Source organism: Adiantum capillus-veneris, chromosome 5 (assembly GCF_014529385.1).
Source record: "Adiantum capillus-veneris isolate H3 chromosome 5, ASM1452938v2, whole genome shotgun sequence".
NCBI classification, from domain to species: domain Eukaryota; kingdom Viridiplantae; phylum Streptophyta; class Polypodiopsida; order Polypodiales; family Pteridaceae; genus Adiantum; species Adiantum capillus-veneris.
The window spans coordinates 30694426-30716821 of NC_140935.1; the positions used below are offsets into that span (position 1 = coordinate 30694426).

At 40.6% G+C, this 22396-nt stretch overlaps 1 pseudogene; it reads right to left on the minus strand.

The window, feature by feature from the left end:
* Positions 1 to 751: 751 nt before the first annotated feature.
* On the minus strand, positions 752 to 22381 carry LOC147457084 (large ribosomal subunit protein eL13z pseudogene; annotated as a pseudogene).
* Between the last annotated feature and the right edge of the window lie 15 nt (positions 22382 to 22396).

Genomic DNA, 22396 nt, shown 5'->3' on the forward strand with positions numbered 1-22396 from the left:
TTTCGACCATGAATCCTTGGAAATCCGCTCTCTCACATCCATGACCCTCCATTACGTCATTTATGCACTACCAGAAAAGAATTTGTGCTTTCATATCTTCCTCTTTCATCTCACAAGTTGCAATAGTGAGGAGATCTTGCATGCTATAACGTAAAACATTCATATAAGTATATGTATTGTTGGTCAATTTCTTAAGATATCCCAAACTTGAGAAATATGTTCCTAAAAAAAAAACCCTTGGATCGTAAAAATGGCATGCCATGGTCACCAACCTACCACTCGATGAGTGTGATCAAACTGCACCCAAGCGTACCAAAGATCTCTAGGTCAACTTCGTCGCATTTCATTAACCAAATCCAATTCAGATGCAGGGCCAACCATAGACATCTTGAACACAAAGCACCGCTCCCCTTCCGCTCCTTGCCCGAGAAACCTACTTCTATGAAAAAAATCATATGTGGAATCCATTTTTAGCCACAACAAGTGGTCCACACAGAAGCTCTCCTTTGTTGGCCCATTTCTTGTTGTGCTGCCACTGACCTACGAAACCTGTATTACAGAATTAAGTTACTTTGAAATAATATGCACAAACAAGAGAAACAAGTAATCATCCTTACCAATTGTCCTCCACTAAGGGACCCATTGCTTCAACAACATTTAGGAATTCTTGCTCGCCAAGTACATGGCTAGAGCCCCCCTCTTGCATCAAAGTTGTTGTCACAATTTTCTTTGCCACACACCTTTGTATCTTTCATGCACCTACATGTCTATCTACATTGATAACTTGTGCAATCATTTCTTTGGTTTTATTGCGGTGAGCCCTTTGGACATATCATCCCTCATGTCATGTTGTGAGTTCCTTAATGTACCATCAATTTGCTCATGCTTTCATCCCTTGTCATGACATAATATACGAAGCAATCACATGTACAAAAACAAATGGGTGGTTGTCTACAATAGTGGCAAGTAAGCTCGCCTCAAAGTTCGTCAAAAAATCACCCATACAAGGTAATTTTAGCATACTACCATGAAATGCGTTGTGTTTGACTTCCCAAAATTAACCAATTTGGGACAACTTTCATTGAGACACTCTAGGGCACCTGCATAGTGACTTTTGCGACACACTTCAGAAATGTGATGTTTGAGGTTTGTGGTTTGGTCCAGCGGTGTGGATCATACTTATGTGGAAGAACCTTTCCTAAGGTTGGTGGAAACTCAAACACCATGTTACCATTGTAGACCTTTGGTATTTTTGACACTTGTTTGGTTTCCACCATCTTTAAGAGAGGCTTTGTCAATGTAGGCTTTGTCAATGTGTTGGGCTTCGTCATTGCATTAAAAAATGACAAAATACTATTTATTCTCCTTACCTCGGTAGAGTTTTTCAGAGGAATCCCAACCCCAAGAGAATATTTTCAAGCAAGAAATAATCCAAGCAAACAAAGATGAAAACATAAGGACATGCGGTATAATTGATCATCATTAAGGAAACTAACTTTCCTTGTCAATTTTCGGCCAAGGGATATCCAACATAGCACTTAGATTCACAACTTTAATCCTCAAAAAAGTTTCCTAAGCATATCCAGTCAGCCATATAGATTAGCACGTTGTTTACAAGGAAAAGTCAAGAGTTAAGATATAAATCTTATAAACTCTCAAACTTTGCAATTTGAAATATGGCAAATCCTATTTTAAATACTTTACTACTTATCAGTTCTCTTACAATGCAAAGGCCAAAAGTTAAAGACGTAATTTATAAGGGCTAGTAGTCACAGTAAGCCTCAATAGGTTCTACCTACAATAGGTACAAAGGCTTAGAGCATCATCGACAATAGCAACTAGTGAGAGGGAGAGTGAGGCAAGGAGATGAGAGAGCAAAAGAGACTTGACTGCCTAGCAATCGCTATAGTATGAAAACTATGCCCTTTTAAACATAGTAACACAACTATACCTTTTCAAGTATAGTACTGATGGAAAGCTCTCTGCTATTAGACATAATCGGGTGATGCAAGTGGGAACTAAGCCTTGCATGAACATAGCCTAAACTCTTAGAAAAATCTCTAAATTATTGCAAAAACCTTTATTTCACTCTTAAAGGTCTACCAAGTTTTTTTTTTTAAATTTTGAGCCTTTGTTGACAAAACAATGGTGGGTTAGAGAACCCTCAGAGCACAAGATCATAAGGTGGACAATTTCTAAGAGCACAAGGTTTTTAGGCGGTTAATTCTGAGAACCACGGTGACAGATAAGTGAGACTATTTTCAAAAAAGCCTATCATCTATATAAATTTTTAGGATTTCATTGCAAATTCTCAAGAAAGCATAGCGATAACTATACCTCTCTCTCTCTCTCTCTCTCTCTCTCTCTCTCTCTCTCTCTCTCTCTCTCTCTCTCTCTCGCCATTAAAGAGCTTCAACTTTTTGAAAATACTTAAAAGAGTTGAATACACTTTGGAATTATTTTCAAAAGAGCTAAATACACTCCGGGGTTAAACCCTCCTTGCTCATGCTATCTTTACCATAAACTCGACAAAATAGTTTCTAGATGCAACGTAACTCACAATTAGCTGTCTATAAAATGCCAAAAATTTGATTTCCTTTTAGGAAAATGAAAAACCTTCCTGTCATTAAATATAATAGCAAAATTGTTGAATAGTTCTACTTCTTCTATTTTTCAGCTTTTACCTCCCTCTTCTTACGTATGTATCTTTGCCAACCGTTTGTTCATTCGCTCAAGCCAAAGCTTTCCATATGCTTTGCTTGATTTCATCTCATATGTTATGTCAACCACCTCCATAGTAGGCTTATCCTTGACAATAGGAATAGCAAGGCCTTGAATCTGCATTGCATTGGCAAGCTCTTCCTCTAGCTAGATCCACCAAGCTTTGATTGCCTAGAGCGTCTTGGAAAAATGATCAACTTCGCTTTGTAAGTGTGGAGGCATTGTACATTAGCTTGCAAACTCTCTAGACAGTGGTTCTTCCTTCGATGATTGACTACAATGCCAATTGTGGGGCAAGCTTCTTGGATATACTAGATGCCTTGAGCTCTTGCAAAGTGAAGCCGCGGCATGCCCTGACCTTCTTATTGCATTTAGAGTTTGTGCAGTGGACAACAGGATGAAGCGGTCCACTAGTTGGGCATGAGAAAATCCACACAGTCTTTCTTTGATGATCCAGCCTTCTGTTATTCTTCCTTGCAGGTTGATTGAACCATGCCCTCACATAGGACCACCATCCTTCTTGAAGTGACCATTTGAGACAACGTTGTATACTTCGATCTGTTACAAAGCTCACCTATGCCAGCCTTGTTAGCGTGAATATATATATATATATATATATATATATATATATATACATATGTGTGTGTGTGTGTGTGTGTGTGTGTGTGTGAAACTCTCTCAAGCTATCTCGAGCCTGCACAATCATGGGATTGAATTGCATCCGATTATGTATCGTGTAGCGACACATATCAACGTGCGATCGTGGAGGCAGGCCCTACATGTGAAATTATAGCCAGGGCAAGGGACGCATCTTTAAGTTTGGTTCAGCTTGCAGGTATTACATCACATTTTATTATGCTCCCTGTAGTAATGCACACCGACGTGCGATCGTTGAGGCAGGTCCTACATGTGCAATTAAGGCTGGGGCTAGGGACGCATCTTTAAGTTTGGTTCAGCTTGCAGGTTTTACATCGCAGTTGATTATGCTCCCTGTAGAAATGCACGCCGACGTGTGGTTGTTGAGGCAGGCCCAACATGTGCAATTATAGGTGGAGTTGGGGGACGCATCTTTAAGTCTGGTTCAGCTTGGAGATATTACATCACATCCGATTATGCTCCTTATAGCACTACATGCTGCTATGTAGTTGTGGAGGTGCGTATATCAATTACTCCCCTCGTGGTGCTTATATCAATTACTTCCCTTGTACTATAAAATATCAATTTAAACACGTCGAGCTAAATTATCAGTAGCTTAAATATAGGCTGTGCATTGCAAGGGCCGTATTGTTAGAAATGGCTAACACATGCTACACTAATTATGCACCAAGCTAAGGATGTGCTATTATGCACAATATTTCATATTCAAAGGCCTTGGACTCATGTAGGAGCTCCAAATTGTATAAGCTTTACACCAAAGGGCTCAACTTTATTCCATAGTTGAAGGGCTTGACGCCCAAAACTATAAAAGAACCCTATGCTAAATGAGAAGTCATTCTTGGGTGAGCTCTCTTCTTTGTAGAGTGGATGGTCATGATGTTGGGATGCGAGGTTTTGTTGCATCTCTTGTGTGAACCCTCTCTTCCACCTACAAAAGCCTTATGTGTCAAGCCATGTGAAGAACCTCTTACAACCTTTGTGTAAAACACCATCACTTGTATTGGTACATGTGCAACCACCTCTTGTGCTCATGTGTCAAAAGGCTATCTATTTGTATAAGCCTATATAGAGGCACCTTCTGCTGAATATTTGTAACCTTTATCATTTGCAATATATCATATTGTATTGTGTAATAGTTTCTCTCTAAAGGTCTACACTAACCTCTACAAGCATGCTTATGCCCTGAATGGCACACTAACACATCAACCTTAACCCTTCAACTGGTACCAGAGCTATTCTTAGGTTAGTATCTCCTAATCTACTTAGATCCTAAGCATTTTTTTTATTGCTAGATTGCATTGGCACCTACTCTAATTAGCCATTGCAATTGCTAACTCAATGCCCCTTTGCATTGCATATTCATCATGGCGTTAATCACATCGTTAATTTTTCTTCCTTTGAAGTCCTTTGGTAATGGGACCAACCCACCAAGAAGGGGGGGGGGGGGGGGGGGGGGGGTGGGGGGGGGGGGGGGGGGGGGGGGGGGGGGGGGGGGGGGGAGAGGAATTGACAAGTTCAACAGCCTTGGTTTTTACATGTGGTAGGAAAAAACCAGGGGGTACTTAATGAAAAAGCAATTAAGGTCCGTCATTAAGCCACCAAATGACAATGACACAGTGGAAACGCGACATAGCTTAGCATAGTTTGCCGCTAAAGATGAGCAAGCTCTCGGCATTTTACTCACTTCACTTGACGACAACTTTGTACATTATTTAGATGATTGCACCACTGCACATGATGCATGGATAACCTTAGAGCAGCATTTTGGTTCTATTTCCAAGCATTCCAAAATTGCATTGAAAATGTTTATGGATTACTTATGGAGCCTGGAGAAGATGTGTCATCTCTAGTCAATAGGCTCAAAAGTATTTGCACACAGTTGACATATATAAAATGTCTTGTAGATAATGAGTACCAGATGCAGATTTTGGTCATATTGTAACAATGCTTAAAGAGAAAGACCCAATCCCTAAAATTGAAGATGTAATAAACTCTCTTCAAGAGCATGAAAAGAAACTCAAAGGCAGTCAACAACAGTCAAGTGGTGCTTATGTGGTCTCATCCAACCGCTACAACTGCAATCACAAAAGCAACGTAAAGTGCACACATTGTGGCAGAACAAATAACCATTCAAAGGATTGCTATGAGATCAACCCTTGTCGCATTTGTGGCAAAAACAACCATGCTACAAAGTATTGCAAACTCAATAATAAATCTTCACAGGTTACCAATCACAAAGAGCATTTCAAAGATCAAACAAAAGCAAAAATCAACCTTGCCACCTCCAGAAATTTTGACGAAGATAACGAAAACAATATTGGCTTGGTTTATGATGATGTACTGTCAGAATTCTCTCTTGTGTACCTTACCCTCTATTTGTGCCGGGGGAGGCTTGTGTGTGCCTACACCTTGATGTTTTGTCTGCCTACACCCTTTGTGTCTAGGGGAGGCAACTTCGTGTTCAAGGGTGTACCTCACCCTAGTGGGTTTTGAGGGGAGGCTTGTGTGAGTGATATACAACCAAAAGCTACATAGCAGAGGATTGTTGGGATGCGAGGTTTTGTTGCATCTCTTGTGTGAGCAATCTCTTCTACCTAGAAAAGCGTTATGTGTCAAGCCATGTGAAGAACCTCTTACAACCTTTGTGTAAAACACCACCACTTGTATTGGTGCATAGGTAGCCACCTCTTGTGCTCATGTGTCAAAAGGCTGTCTATTTGTATAAGCCTATATAGAGGCACCTTCTGCTGAATATTTGTAACCGTTATCATTTGCAACATAGCATATTGTATTGTGCAATAGTTTCTCTTTAAAGCTCTACACTAACCTCCCCAAGCATGCTTATGCCATGAATGGCACACTAACACATCCACCTTAACCCTTCACATGAGGCTCATGGGCTTTCCATTCTCATGTAGCTCTTGATTTCTCATAATCAAGTTCACTTTCTTTCTTATTAGTCTTCTTTGTTTTGATTATGTGGAGTGAGATTGTATTAGTGTGATGTTAGATCTCTAATCCCGTTTTGAGTTAATCTCTTCTATCCACGCCATTGGCCATGGTGTGTGAGGGCTATGCCTTCCCTCTCTTTCTCTCTCTCTACAAGGTGTGTGGTTAGTGTGTGTGCATACATGTCACATTGGGGATGGACCTCAATGGCCACACTAATGCGAAGTAGGTGTGTTAATTGCATGCTTGTGTAGTTGTGTGATTAGGAGTTGTGATTAGGGTGATTGATGTGAGAGGTTAATTTCAATCATATGATTGTGTGTAGGTGATTAGTAAGTAGGAATGTGTGGTTGATTAGAGGAAGCCCCTTCCATGGCTTCTCTCTATGATGGGTAGAAGGATCCCTTGAATCCTCTATTTTAATGCATCCTATGACGCTCGTGCCTCCAAGCGCTAGCCGGGTTGCTGATCCATGGATTGAAAATTTTGTGTGGGTTCACTGATGTCGGGGATTGAAATCTTAAGCTAGTGAAAAGAGGATGTTTAGAATAGAGTAATTTCACTACTAATTTCATCAGTTTTGAGTGTGTAACTCAATTTTAGTTTGATTTGATTGTGTGTGCAAGTAATTGAAAGCTAATTTTTTAGTTATGAATATCCCAAACCCCCAATCCCACCTCCATTTTCACTAATTTCTCACTGACTACTACTAGTTTTGCTCGATTTTCATGCTAATCTCATGCTAACAATCACTAATTTTTGACTAATTTTGCTAGCCTACCACTAAAATTTGATTTGTAATGTATGTTCAATCCCCTTATAAGAGGTGGAATCAACACTTTTATCAAGTTTCTTTGTACTAATCCATGCCTAATTTGGTGTTGATTTTTGACCATAATTGATCAATTTTTGGGCTAAATTAGAGATGCACACACTTGTGTGCACAATAATGCATCGTTGCATGGAGCAAAGGAATAGCTTGGAGTGTAATTTTGATGTAAGTGTACTCATTTTCTCATTTCAATTCTTAATTGATTAATGTGGTCCATTGTGTGCTAATCACTTTCTAAAATTAGGTGTGTAAATTAATTGACCTACACTTTGCACCTAATTTGATTGGCTTGGGATGAACTTAATGTTTAATTTTGACTAATGAACCTTGTATGTGCCAAGATAAGGCTTAAATTTCCATCAAGAATCCATGTGTGCATAAATATCATTGCGTGTGCACCTAATCTTGAGTGTGTGCATGCATAGAAATTGATGGAGTTGATGGTATATGAGTATGCAATCATGTAAATTATGTAAATGCTATGCTAATCTCATCATTGGGTAGGCCTAATTGCCAAAAATGGGCAAAAATTTGAGTGTGTGTGCCCAATTGAAGACCACTTGATTGAATGATTGATGGTCAATTGGGACACTCAAATGCCTTTTTATTGAGAATTGTGCATGAAATTTGTGTGAAGTCATTAGGGATAGGACCAATTGCATTGCTGATTGAGCTAAATTTGGAATTTTATGCTCAACTTTGGAGTGTGTGATTTCCTTGATTATAGCAAAAATTAAGATTGATTTTGGGAAATTGAGCATGCATGCATATGGTTATGCTTGATTGAGCTTGCAATTTGAGCATTGCAATGAGGAATTGATGGATGTTTTGCATATAATTGCGGTCTAAATTTGGGCATGTATACCTACTCAATGGCATGTTCTATCCAATAATCATGATGATTTCAAGACCTAAATTATTGGTTTGTGCATAATTGAATGGGTGAGATTTCAATTGATACGCAATTGAAAATGATTTTATGTAGTACCATGATCCTGTCTACCAAAATTGGATATGGTAATTATTTCAATGATTTGTGCATGCCATATAAATCAAAAGTGTGATGCAATGTGGTGACAAACCTTATTAGGTTTGGATGATTTTTGTATGAGATATGAGCAACTCGAGGTTGCAATCATTGAAAATTATGTTTGCATTGGCGAAGGGTTCAATCACCCTATCGATGTGTAAGCATTATTCAATTAATGGATTTGATAACAACTTTAGTGCTAATAATTACCAATTGGCATCAATAAGAAGGGAAAAGGGATTAATATGGTGTACTAATTCATGGTATTTTGGAAAATCTCATGTGCAACCACACTTGGTGAGGTTCCCAAGTGCTTGGAGGCAACTAGCCTCGCCAATTCTCATACCCCCTATAGGTTACAACTGCTTCCAGTGAAGTTTTGAGCTATGTGCAGAATATTACAGAGACATTGTCTTCCCTTGGTACCCCAACCCCCACACGCAAGAGCTTCCTTCTGATGGTGGCTGCACCAAGGAAGGCCCCATGTAATCCTTGCATCCTTGCCCGCCAGGATGCAAGGATTACATCCCTAGAGGCTCAGATTCAAGAGCTCATCAAAGAGAATGAAACACTCAAGCAATAGCTACACACGCTCGAGGATACGCAAAAAGTAAAGAGTCAAGCTTTGCTTGCAAAAACACATGAAGTCAAAACCTCCCTCACGGAGAGAGTCAAGGCGGTCGAGAAGGAAGTTCATGAGACAACACATCAGAAGATCGACACCAAGATACACGCAACCTTATAAGAACGCCGGATGCAAAGAATCTCTTGGCCTCAAGGTCAAAATCTAAGGGCTCCACACACCATGGTGCACCGATGAGGACACACTAGAAGACACAATTACCAATCTCAATGGCATTCTTCAACCTGTTCACATCGAGCCCAAAACCATGTCTCGGATAAACGACACACATAAGCGTTCCACCCAAGCACTATATCCTCACATTCAAGGACAAAGAGGTATGAACAATGCTATTGTGCCAATCCCGCCTCTTCAAGGGAAAAAAGCTTTGGATCGTCAAAGAATTGACCATGAATCAACTCAAGGCCAAAACAAGAGAGCTCAAGAAGGTACACGATGCTTGTAAAGAAGGTAAACGGGAAATCTATTGGGCGGTAAATCCGTCAGTCAAGAATTTCAAACTCCCAAACCAACTCCCTCCCCACCTAATCACCCCTAGGTCTTTCCCTCTCTCTCATATTCCCTGATGGACCCTCAATCCTTAACTAAAGTGTATCCCACTATCAACTTGAAGGAGCCATTGTATTTTTTTTGCTTTCGGTCCCATAGGTCATACTTGACCCCCCCCCCCCCCCCCCCCCCCCCCCCCCCCAAGTAGTCCACATGGCATGGCCTGGCCATGCCACATGGACTAGGAGAGAGAGAGAGAGAGAGAGAGAGAGGGGGGATGGAGAGAGAAGGGTGGAGGTGGATGGAGAAGAGAGAAAAAGGAGGAATGTATGGAGAGAGAGAGAGAGAGAGAGAGAGAGAGAGAGAGAGAGAGAGATAAATAGTTTTATCATCATCCTCAGAGGTCAAATATGACCTATGGGACCAAATGAACATGTCATGTGGTGTGAATGGAGGTCATAAGTGACTCTCGATGCTAAAAAATGGTTGAAATGAGCGTCGCAATAGAGAGTCCACATCGTGGTTGGGAGAGGAAGGTATGTAGGGAGAGCTCATGGCTGAATATATGGGGAAAAGAGGACCTAATGTGGTCGAAAGCTGGGCACTCAAGTAGTGTGTGGTACTCACTCTCTCGCACTTGATGAGGGTATAAGGTGCAAAGTCAATGAGACTCCTTGCCAATGCCCTAACTCACAGCGTAGAGAATGGGAGCTAAGATAAATGGAGGCAATGGTGTGGATCGCACTCAACGAGATGGGCTCAAGGATGTAGGGATGGGTTCGGTTACCTCGTTCGGAGAAGAAGAGAGATTTGTAGTCTGGGGCAATGTGCGTGGTGTAATGGCTGAAGCGAGAATCTCCAGATTTCTCCCAAGCCATGAGAGAGAGAGAGAGGGGCTGGGGGGGGTGGAGGTGCAAGAGAAAGAGAGAAAGGGGGGGATGGAGGGAGAGAGAGAGAGAGAGAGAGAGAGAGAGAGAGAGAGAGAGAGAGAGAGAGAGAGAGAGAGAGAGAGAGAGAGAGGGGGGGGGGGCGGGGGGGGGGGGAGGGAGGGAGAAATGGAGAGAGAAGAGAGAGAAAAAGGGGAATGTATGGGCAAAGGGGGAGAGAGAGAGAGAGAGGGGGGGGGGGGGGGGGATGGAGGTGCAAGAGAAAGAGAGAAAAGGGGGGATGGAGGAGAGAGAGAAGAAGGGTTAGAGAGAGAGAGAGAGAGAGAGTTCTATTATCATCTTCAGAGGTCAAATATGACCTATGGGACCAAATGAACATTCACGTGGTGTGACTGGAGGTCATAAGTGACTCTCGATGCTCAAAAATGGCTGAAATGAGCATCGCAATAGAGAGTCCACATCCTGGTTGAGAGAGGAAGGTATGTAGGAGAGCTCATGGCTGAATTGTAGAGTGCGCAGGTGATGGAGAAGGTAGAAAAGAAGACTACACACACACACCAACACACATCGAGACACACACACACAATCGTTACCCTGCAGCAGCCATTCAACGAGCTGCTCTTCTCTTCTTCTTCTTTGAACTATTATCCAAAGTATATTTACAACATAGTATAGTCAGTGTCCAGCCGCCCATAGGACAATGGGCATATTCTTTAACATCATATTCTTTAACACTCCCCCTCAAGCTTAGAGTGAGCTTGCATATGATGGATTCCCAATGCTTCACGAAAGTAGAAAAACTTCTCCTTTCCAAGAGCTTTTGTGAATATATCCGCAACTTGATCATTTGTCTTCACATACACCAAATCAATCTCATTTGCCAAAACTTTTTCTCTAATGAAATGATAGTGTACCTCGATGTGTTTAGTGCGAGCATGGTAGACTGGATTCTTTGCCAACATGATGCTGCTAATATTGTCACAATATATAATGACACTGTCAAGATAGTCAAAACCAAATTCTACCATAAGTACTCTCAACCATGACTCTTCACATGCTGCCAAAGCTGCTCCACGATATTCAGCTTCTGTACTTGATAATGCTACAGTTGATTGCTTCTTGCTACTCCAACTTATCATACCATTGCCAATGGAAAATGCATAACCACTTGTAGATCTTCTATCCATAAAATCTCCTGCCCAATCTGCATCTGTGTAACCATAAAGACAAAGCTTCCCATTCTTTTCATAAAACATTCCATAACTGACAGTGGCTTTCACATATCTCATAATCCGTCTCACTGCATCAAGATGACTTTTACATGGATTTTGCATGAATTGACTCACAACACCCACTGCATAACTCAAATCTGGTCTTGTTATTGTCAAGTAAATAAGGCTTCCAACCATCTTGCGATACATAGTGACATCCTCAATGTAATGTCCATCATCAAACAACTTCACATTTTGATCAAGAGCTGTATCAACCGGTTTGCACCGCTGTCATTCCATACTTCTCAAGCATATCCAACGCATATTGTCTTTGTATCATCCAAATTCCTGATAAAGTATTGACAATTTCAATTCCCAAGAAATATCTCAACTCACCAAGGTCCTTCATGTTGAATTCTCTCAACAAACTCTTCTTGACATGCAAAATTTGCTCAGCATGACTTCCAGTGAGAATCAAGTCATCAACATAGATAACAATAACAACGATCTCTCCATCAACATGCTTCAAAAATAATGAGTGATCAGCAATAGATTGTTTAAATCCAATCTTCTTCAAGAATCTGGTTATCTTTTCACACCAAGCTCTAGATGCTTGCTTCAAACCATACAATGCTTTCTTCAACTTACACACATAATATGGAAACTCTGGATGTTGATAACCCTCTGGCTGTATCATATAAACTTCTTCTTCCAAGTCACCATTCAAGAATGCATTATCCACATCCATTTGCCGTAACTTCCAACCGAACATACTTGCCATTGCTATCACCAATCTGACTGTTGTCATTTTTGCAACTGGACTAAATGTCTCATCATAATCAAGACCTTTTGTTTGTGCATAACCTTTAGCAACAAGCCTCGCTTTGTATCTTTCCACACTACCATCTGACTTGCACTTGACCTTGTATACCCATTTTGAACCAATTGCTTTCTTTCCACTTGGCAAGCGAACCAAATCCCAAGTGTCATTCTTCACAAGAGCATCCATCTCATCATCCATAGCTGACTCCCATTCTGATTTTCCAATTGCCTCTTGAAAACATGTAGGCTCTTTATGTTGCACACGTGAAACCATGTATGCATAATGTGTACGCATGTAACCGTTGTATGTCAATCTCTCTGATCTTCTCAACTGTGGTGCACTCTTCTCTTCAACTCTTGCATATGGGGGTACATATTTCTCAATATGCTTACTGCCAGGTGTCCTCAAATGTGGTAAACCATGCTCTTCATCAAAGCTTTCATCTCCAGAACTCTCTTCAACCACTTTCTTCTTGCCTTTCTCGTCTTGCTTCTTATCTCGCAAACGACCGCTCCATGGGTTGACACTTCCTGTACTCTCCTCTGCCATATGTGGTCCTGAAATAGTTCTTGTTGATGGTCCTGGCTTATCAACAACATGACGCACATTCTCTTGCTCTTCATACTCATCTTCTATCATCACTGGCTTTGGTTTATACCATGGTTCATGCTCACAAAATCTGACATCTCTACTGACATAAACTTGTCTTGTGGTAGGATCATAGCACTTGTAACCTTTCTTTTCAACTGGATAGCCCAAGAATATACACTTCACTGCCTTTGGCTCCATCTTCTTTCTTGCTTCATTTGGCACATGAACATAGCAAACACATCCAAAAACTTTCATATAGGAAACTGTTGGCTTGATCCCATAAAGTCTCTCATAAGGTGAAATTTCATGAATGGCAGCTGTTGGTGTTCGATTCATAATGTGTACTGCTGTATGAACTGCTTCAGCCCAATATGTTAATGGCATATTCATCTCATTCATCATGGCTCTTGCAATCTCTGCTATGACTCTATTCTTTCTCTCAGCAACTCCATTTTGTTGTGGTGTGTATCTGCAAGTAATCTGTCTTCTTATGCCTTGTTTACGTAAGTAATCATCAAAACTGTGTGACATGTACTCTCCCCCTCCATCTGTACGTAGGCATTTAATTTGACAACCATTCTCTTTCTCAACCATAACTTTGAACTCCAAAAATACTTCAAATGCCTCTGACTTTGCCTTTAGAAAGTAAACCCATGTCATTCTGCTGTAATCATCCGTAAATGTGATAAAATATCGACAACCATTTGGCGTAGCATGATCACAAGGTCCCCAAATATCTGAATGAACAATTTCCAAAGGACTTCGGCTAATTCTCCCCCTCTTTGGAAATGGTAAACGAGATTGCTTTCCAAATTGACAAGCTTCACAAACATGATCAAAATTCAATCTGCCAAACTTTGGTAATCCACGTACAATTTGATTTGATTGCATATGCTTTAATCTTCTAAAATTGACATGACCAATCCTCTTATGCCATAACTCTGCCCAATCATCTTGAGTGGCTGATTCGTTTGCATACATACCACTGTGTAAACATGGATCTCCAGCTTCCAATGAGAACAAGCGGCCTTTCTTTCTTCCACGTGCCAATATCTTGCCTAGTCTGCCATTGTGAAACTCCTCTATGAAGCAGCCATAACGATTAAAACGGACTTGCAACCCTTGATCTGTCATCTGTCCAACTGATGCTAAATTCTTTGTGATCGAAGGCACATATAGAACATCTCCCAATGTGTTGTATGTCCCGTCTTTTTCTAGCAATGGAACTGAACCAACATGTGTAATCCGATGCATAGTATCATCACCTGTAGCGACAAACTCATCCTCTTCTAACTTCTCTTTTCTGTCAAACCATTCACCATGATATGTCATATGATTTGTGGCACCGCTATCTAAATACCAATCATCTGTATGATGTGGCTCCACCATGCTTCCAACAACATGCTCCATAGGAAATAAATGTCCACTCGACCTATTGTCATATATATTTTGATCATGAGGATTGTATCCAACAAAGTTTCCTCCATGTTTGCCATAACCTCGGCCTCTTCCACCACGATCACGATTTGGATTTAGCCTTGTGTAACATTCTCTTCCAAAGTGACCATAAATGCCACATCTGTTACAATATCCATCTCTTTGAGGATGTACAAATCGTCCACCTCCACGTCCACGAGTTCGGGCTCTCCCCCTGCCTCTTTGGCTATAATCGTTGTAACTTTGACTTTGTTGGTTTTGACATTGACCTCTTCCAACATTGTTTCCACGACCATAGTTTCCTCTTCCACCTCTATTGTTTCCATGACCTCTAGAGTAAAAAACCTGATCTCTGGAATTGTTATTTGATGTAGAAGGACCTGACTTGCCTAACTTTACCTCTTCTTGCAAACAAAGGTTTACTAACTCTTCAAAATCAGGCATGTGTCCTCAAACAGATATAGATGTATCCAATGACTTGTATTCCGGTCCCAAACCATTCAATGTCATTGAAACTAAGTCATCATCTGGAACTTCAACATTAATGCTTGCAAGATCTTCCTGTATTTGCTTTATCTCTGTCACATAATCTGATATGGATCTATTTCCTCGCCATACACAATGTAACCTTTGCTTCAAGTGAACTTTTCGTGGTTCTGTATTGGAGCTGTTCATTCTTGCTAGTATCTCCCATGCTTCCTTTGGAGATTGAGCCTTCTTCACATGTGGTATAAAGAAGTCACTAATGCATAGTGAAATCCAATGCATCACTTTCCTTGAATTCTCGATCCACTTCTTGTAAGCTTCTACTCCTGCTTGCCATGTTTTATGTGCTTCAACATTCTCTCTATTTGGTTCCAAACCAACCTCAGGACACTCTTGTTCACCTGTAACATAATCCCATAAACCTTTGCCCATGATAAAGTTCTCCATCCTGTAAGACCATATGCTGTAGTTCTCTCTGGTCAGCTTCTCTCCAACAATCTGTGTGACTTGAGTTGAACTTTCTACCATCTTCACTCTCTCGATTTCTTCCAAAGGATTTTGACAAAATTTTGACAGAGTTTCGTTTGTATTTGGACAATATCTCAAGTGACAATCTCAACCAAAGTGCTCATAAACACTGATAGAAAATCTCTCACTGCCAAGGGAAAATCCACTGACTCACTTTGCCACAGACTGACTCAGTACTATGCATAAATACTCTAAAGCAATGTCCACATGGACTTGTATGCAAATGCAATCCATACGCTGTCATGTACCACATATCCATACATCCACCTTCTTCCCATAGTCGTAAACGACATATGAGGTCTTTCGCGGGGTCAGTCGAGGGTTCGCTCCAGTACCTAATCCACCTTGCCAAGGTACCAAAGCTCCCAAGGCAAGGCTTCAAAAAACCTCACTCGACCCTCACAAAGGCTGCAGTTTTCCAAAATACATTGACCGCATATCCATACATAACCACAAAGTACTCAATCTGACAATATAACCGCCTCAACTTCTTCCCACAACCTTTCTTACATAGGCGGCTGTCCATAACGGACCCACAACAACCAAACATAATCTTCGATAACACAATATCATCATGCAAAAGCTCTATGTGGCTCTCCAAAACCTGTGTAAATGCTGAATTCTTCACTTGTAACCTGTAAATCTACTGCCGAGTGCAAAACTTGACATCTTCTATGCTTGTGTGAACTGGCTGTTTGCTGTAGAAAATTGCAGATTTTGGCAAATCTGAGCATGCCAATGCGTCCGGAACGCCCAAAAACATAAAGATAGACTCCTGGATCACTGTATTCCGAGTTCGGGTGAGGGAGTTATGACCAAAAAACCTCTCTTTTTTGCTGTTTTCTAGAGCTGCGGAAACCTGTGTATTGACTGTAGCTCCTCAAACTGAGCTCTGATATCACTTTGTAGAGTGCGCAGGTGATGGAGAAGGTAGAAAAGAAGACTACACACACACACCAACACACATCGAGACACACACACACAATCGTTACCCTGCAGCAGCCATTCAACGAGCTGCTCTTCTCTTCTTCTTCTTTGAACTATTATCCAAAGTATATTTACAACATAGTATAGTCAGTGTCCAACCGCCCATAGCACAATGGGCATATTCTTTAACATCATATTCTTTAACATGAATATATGAAAAAAAGAGGACCTAATGTGGTCAAAAAGGCTGAGCACTCAAGTAGTGTGTGGTACTCACTCTCTCGCACTTGATGAGGGCATAAGGTGCACACTAGTGCCCCAGCGTCCTGTCTCATAGCGATGTCGTGCTGTAACACGTATATAGTGGGAACGCATGCTACAAGATCTATCTTGTAACTTTTTAGATACGTAATTATATTTCCTATATGCATATCTAAGTATAATAATAAGCTTTCTATCTCATCCTATTATTTATCTCAAAGATAACATATTCTTACTTCACCGTCGTCAAAAAGTACTATGGAGAAAGAGTCAATAGCTCCGCCTCTTTAACTTGGGGTAATAGGCATTGATTCTTTATTTCTACTATCTCATTATTATCTCACACCCTAGCTAGATCCTATATCTAAGATAAATTCCAATATATATATACTCTATGTATTTTTCATATTTTTTTAATATTTCTTTTTAAATAGCTACTAGGAAGGAATCAAATCCTAGTGGGACACTAGGTGGCATGATTTTCAAAAATACACTTATTTTAATGCATTATTGCAAGCATGATTACAAAAATTTATCGAGGAGCAATGTCATGCTTTCATATGGCATGAGGTCTTCATTGGAATCAAATAAAAGTCTAGGCTAAGGGGACCACAAGAAGACTTTTGCTGCCAAAACTGTACCCTATTTTGATGGTTTTTTTACACAAGGCTCCAATCCGAATTGAAAAAAGTATATAAAATAAGAGTCATAGCTAATGAGTTGAATGTTCTGGCCATATTTTTACTTTTTTATTTGGAGCCACGGTTGAGGAGATATGATCAAAATACTGGACCCCAGTCTGTCCACTTCATATCTTTTCCAGTTTTTGTTCACACTGGCTCTTCTTTTCTTGTGTAAACCCTTGGGGGTTCCCTTCACCTATAAAAGGGGACCTCTTCTTCGTTGAAAACCATTCAAGCCATTGATTAGAGGAATTCATGAGAAAGTGAGTAGTGATGCCTAATTGTACTTCGCCATTAACATAAGCCTAAGCTACACTTTCTCCTAGAGGAAGACTAGCCATCCTTGTAAGCTATCTTTGGAAGATCAACTCTAATCAAAGAAGTTCTTGGACTTGGTGTATCAATCAAAGTTGAATTCTTCCTTCTTCTTCTCTCTCCATCAAAAATGGTGCCGACGGGTCTGTCAAGTAAGATGTGTTGTACATTGATATTTTGTTGATTTCTTGTTGTTTTCTTTTCATCTCTAATCCAGCATATATATATCTAATCTCATCTCCTTAACCGAACCTATCTCTCTCACTCTTGGAAATTCATTCTCTCTATAATTCTAGGTTCTCCTTGCTACAGGTACATCTCTCCCCGCAGTATCCTTATTGCCTACGTGCAAGAATAGGGCTTGGAAGGAAAACTTCTCATATCTTCACTTCTCTTATATCTACATTTTGCACATACTAGAGTTATCCTAGATAAATAATCCACATGATGAGAATTTCTATTGCTGCCACTCTATGCGGTCTATTAGAATTAATGTATGGATCAGCCCGTAAAATATACTTTCAACAACGTATAGTGTTTCTCTTTGGCCCAAAAAGGCTCAATGAAATACTTCTTTCACCGAATCCCATCATACTACCTCTTATAAACTATAACTTTTCTTTTGATGTAAGTGTAGTTATCTTGCTATGAACCAAGAGGATTTGTACACACAATTAATCCCAATCACTAGACAAAACATATATATTATGGTGAGCACAAAACTACAATTCCAAAGAACAAGTCGTAGCCTGTTTGGTCGAAAAAGATTGAACGCCATTAACTCATCTATTAATCCTTTCATATTACCCATGATATGATATGACCATAGCCTTGATGTTTTCATCTTTGTGTTGTTTTGATATTCTCTTTTGTGTTCTTTCTTTGGGTGTGTGAGTACAAGAGAGAAAGAATGAAGCTTCTTTGATTGCACTTCCTTCCAAACCCTATACTTCATGGCATCTATGGTTTAACCCCTTCATATAGTTTTTGGAGTTCTCTCACAAACTCTCACAGCCAAAAGCCCGATGCTTTCCTAGCAAGACTGCAAATTTCTCGACATATTTTTGGTGAACCCGTCGCGAAACTGCCAGGGTGAGAGTTTGTGGGTAACCATGGGTGATCATGTTGAGCAACAGGGTATGCACTTTGACCCAACAACAATGCAAATGTTTCACGCATTTGCAATGTTTATGCAGCAGCAACATGCCATTGAAAGAAGGGATATTTTAGCGACAACGAAGGCCATACAAGCAGTCGTCAATAGAATGGATCAGTTCAATGGCAAAGATGTAACCAAGTACTTACACGAGAATGTGAAGGAGATGGAGCTGCATCGCGTGTCAAAAGGTGAGATGATTCAAAGCTTTGAGCTAGTTGTTGCTCCAAAAATTAGAGAACATGTTAGGGGAAGTAAAGATGGGCATGGGAGAAATTGGGAAGAACTCAAAGTAGCTTTAAAGGAGGAATATTTCATGGAGGACTCTGAGAGAGTGACCAAAAGGACATTCTTAGAATGGGTAGTCAAGCCAAAGCAAGGACTATCAATAACAGAGCTACTTAGGAAATTTGAGCGGCGTTATGCACAACTCACCAGGACAGAAAGGGCCACACTAGATGCAGAGAAGACATATCTTTTCTTACAAACTGCAGGTAAAGAGTTTCAAGAAAATTTGGAGCTTCTTCTCGAAGATAAAGATGTTGAGCAAGGACTAAAGACCGACTGGAATGAGGTTGAAGGTGCTGTCTCACTGCTTGCCAAACGACAAAGAAGAAGGGACAAGATGGTAGTAAACACTACAAGTCCTTCCACCTCAACTTCTGACAAAATGGTAAAGCCTACTTTTATCGCTCCTAAGTTTGATGAGTCCATGCTAGATGAGCTTGTGAAGGGAATGTGTGACTTGAAGGTGAATCTTGCAAAGCTTGAAGAAAAAGGCCAACCATCAGGGCCACTTCCTAGGCAAAGGCAACAACCCAAATAAGGGTTTGTTAATAGATGTATTTGGTGTGATTGTAAAGACCATGTAAGAAGGGATTGTGATGATTTTAGTGATGCTTTATCAAAAGATGTCGTCTTTTTTAAGGATGGTAAAATACACTTAAGAGGGACATGTCTACCCTTGAGAACTAACTTTGGGAAGGGGGGAATGCAAACCTTAGTTGAAGATATGGCAACTAACCATGCCACCTCTTCAGTTGAGGCAGCTACTTATGGAGTAAAAATTGAGCATCTTAGTGATGAAGAGGTGAGTGACCATCATGGTCAAATTTGGCCAAATATCATGCAATTAACTAAAAAGGGAAAGCTTACAAAAGAGATTCTACATGAAGCAGGTGATTGCATACGCCTAGAAATAGGATGGAATGATCCAGTGGACTCATTGTCAGTGCATACTTACATTACAAAACGCCAACAAAATGAGGCTATTGTAGAAGAGAAGCACAGACGTGAGAATGTTGATGAAGGACCCTTAAAAAGAGCTTCTAGAAGTGGGGGAAGAAGCGACTCATTTCCTTCTCAAACAGCCTCGACACAAGGAGCATCTCCACCTGAAGTACTCATGGAGGAGTCTACAACAGGAAAGAAGAAAGAGCCAACAAAAGTTAAGACAAAAGGCCCAACTTATAAACTACAATCTGATATTGAGGTTCCTACAGATTTAAAGAAAGTCTTGGAGGAAAGAATTTTGAATAGCAAGATTGAGTTCACTCTGGGAGAAGTCCTTGGTATTGCAAAGCATGAATTCCACGAGGAGATCATTGATATCATCAAGATAAAGAGGCAAACTCTTGCTGAGGTTGCTCATCCACAGGTTTTGACGGTGGAGAAAACTTGAAGACACAAGGGATGCAGTTGCAAAATAAGGAGGATGGTGGAGCAGTGGTAGGATGCTACCAATCTAGTGGGAGAGTGAAGCAAGTGAATTTCTCAAATGATGATGAATAAGCTAAAGCTATTCCTAGGAGCTACTATTCACAAAGTCACTGGGCAAGGGCTCCTACAGAAACTTTGGTCAAGGTAGGTGATCTTGAAGAGCCATTTATTTCCTTGATTGACCATGGTTCAGAAATAAACATGATGTTAAAGAGTCTCTACAACAAGTGCAAATGGCCAATGGACACAGATCATGGTTTGATGGTAAAAGTGGCAAATAAAACATCCAGTGAATTGTATGCATCATGTCCAGGTGTGAAGGTGACAATAGGTGATGTAAAGATTAACCAAAACTTCTTTGTACAGGATACATCTTCATATCATCTCATCCTTGGACAACCCTACATTGTGGCAGTTTGAATGGAAACAAAGGTAATGGACGATGGTTCAGCATATGCTAGGATACGCAGCAAAGATGGTAAAGGTGTTGTCCAATTTCTCACAGTTTGTGTGAACCATGAAAGAAATCGTGACAATCTCAAAGAACATCCTCTACCAAAGGTGAGCAAAGAGTACCATTGTAAAGCAGGATTGCAGTGGTGCAGAAAGAAAAAAAGTTTCGCCTGATCCAAAAATAGGTGAACTTTCTTAAAGGGCTCCTTGGTAACAAGGAACGGATCGGTATGTTTTACAAAACTTAAAGATTTGAAGAGATGTGAGAGGCAATATGTACATAATGTACAAATGGGCATGAAAGAGAGTGGGTTGCTAGAGCCTAGTGAAAATGTTTTGGGTTTGTGTGAACAAGTCTCTTTTGTAGATACTATGGGTAGCTTGATGCTATAATGGGGTCTAGTTTTCATCTTGAAAATGAAGTTGTGGAAGTTTTCTCTATGGAAATGTATCAAGTAATAGAAGCCTTTAAAGAAAACCAAACAGTTGGCCCAGAAGTCCATGTTGAAACTAAATACAAGAGTGTAGCAAAGAAGGTGAAACCAGTAGCTTCACCCTTACCACCCAACAATAGGGAAAAGATTGAGCAAGCTTCTTTGAAACCAAGTTTAAGGAATCCTAAAAAGATTGGGCATATCTTCACAAAGGAGTCTTTTCAAGAGTTGCAGATTGGTTGCGAGGAGTTTTTAACACAGGAGGAGACAAAGTGCTTCAAAGGAATGCTTTCAAAGCATGGTAAGGCTTTTGCATTTGAGCCACATGAGATAGGATGTGTTGATCCTTCTATTGTAGCTCCTATGGTAATTTTCACAATACCTCACGTGCATTGGAATTTGCGGCCTATTCCGGTTCCAAAGGCTCATTTGCCAAAGTTAGTGGAGCTACTGAATAAGAAGATCAAAATGGGAATTTTGGAGCCTTCTTGTGCTCCATACTCAAACAGGTGGTTCACAGTTCTAAAGAAGAATGGTTCTCTACGCTTCATCTAAGATATGCAACCAGTGAACAAGGTGACAATTAGAAATGTAGGTACAGGTTCAATTGTGGATGAGTTTGCAGAGGCGTTGGCAAGGAGGGCAATCTACTCAATGGGGGATCTCTACTCAGGGTATGATCGATTTCAGCTTGCAATCAAAATCAGAGACTTGACAACCATGAGGACACCTTTGGGTTTGGTAAGGATGTGTACCTTGCCATAGGAAGCAACCAACTCGGTTGCACATATTGTGGTGTACCGGGCCCCGGTACACCACATTGGTGGAGACGGCGGGCAAGTAGGCAGTTAGGGAGTTTTCTTGATCTGCAATTCTTGTTTTATAGCAATGGTTCTCCGTCAGCTTGAACCCCATTAGGTTTGCTGCTTTTTGCTCTCCATGGTCAGCCATAGCGTACCAGCTTTCAGCCTTTAGCTCCACGCTAATTCAAGCCCTAGGATTGTGTAGGTGCTACAATCCTAGAAGCATTTCATTTCCTTGCGCTCCAGGCAAATCTACACTTGCCTTCCTATTTAGATGCTGCTCTTGCTCAGTTATGTTGTGTTCTGCATCCCAGATGCCTTCAAATGAGCATTCGTGCTTTGCCATCACCCTCATGCTTCA